A 385-nucleotide genomic window follows, 5' to 3' on the forward strand; every position below is an offset into this window, starting at 1 on the left:
CAGCTTCTCGGCGGATCAGTGCAGCTGGAGGGGGAGGTAAGCTCCGGGATGCGTGGGGCCGAGCTCATCCCGATCCCAGTCTCCTTTCTGATCCCGACCTCCGTCCCGATCCCAATCCCGGTCCCGGTGGAGAAGAGAGCCCCGTGCATCTCTTAAGGCTGAGTCCTCGGATTTCTCTCTGCCTCAGTTTCCTCGCTCGAACCGACTCCCCAAAAAGCTGCCCTCAGCCTGGGGGGCTCCGAGCTGCCTTTCCACATCTCCCCCCCACTCACCCGTGCGTTCCTCCATCCTCCTCTCCACGCGGCGTCCCCGCTCCCTACAACCCCGCGATTGGTTGGTCGGAATGGCTGCTGGGGCCCTAAAATTCTCCCCGAGACCCCAAAAA

Source organism: Meleagris gallopavo, chromosome 16 (assembly GCF_000146605.3).
Source record: "Meleagris gallopavo isolate NT-WF06-2002-E0010 breed Aviagen turkey brand Nicholas breeding stock chromosome 16, Turkey_5.1, whole genome shotgun sequence".
NCBI classification, from domain to species: Eukaryota; Metazoa; Chordata; class Aves; order Galliformes; family Phasianidae; genus Meleagris; species Meleagris gallopavo.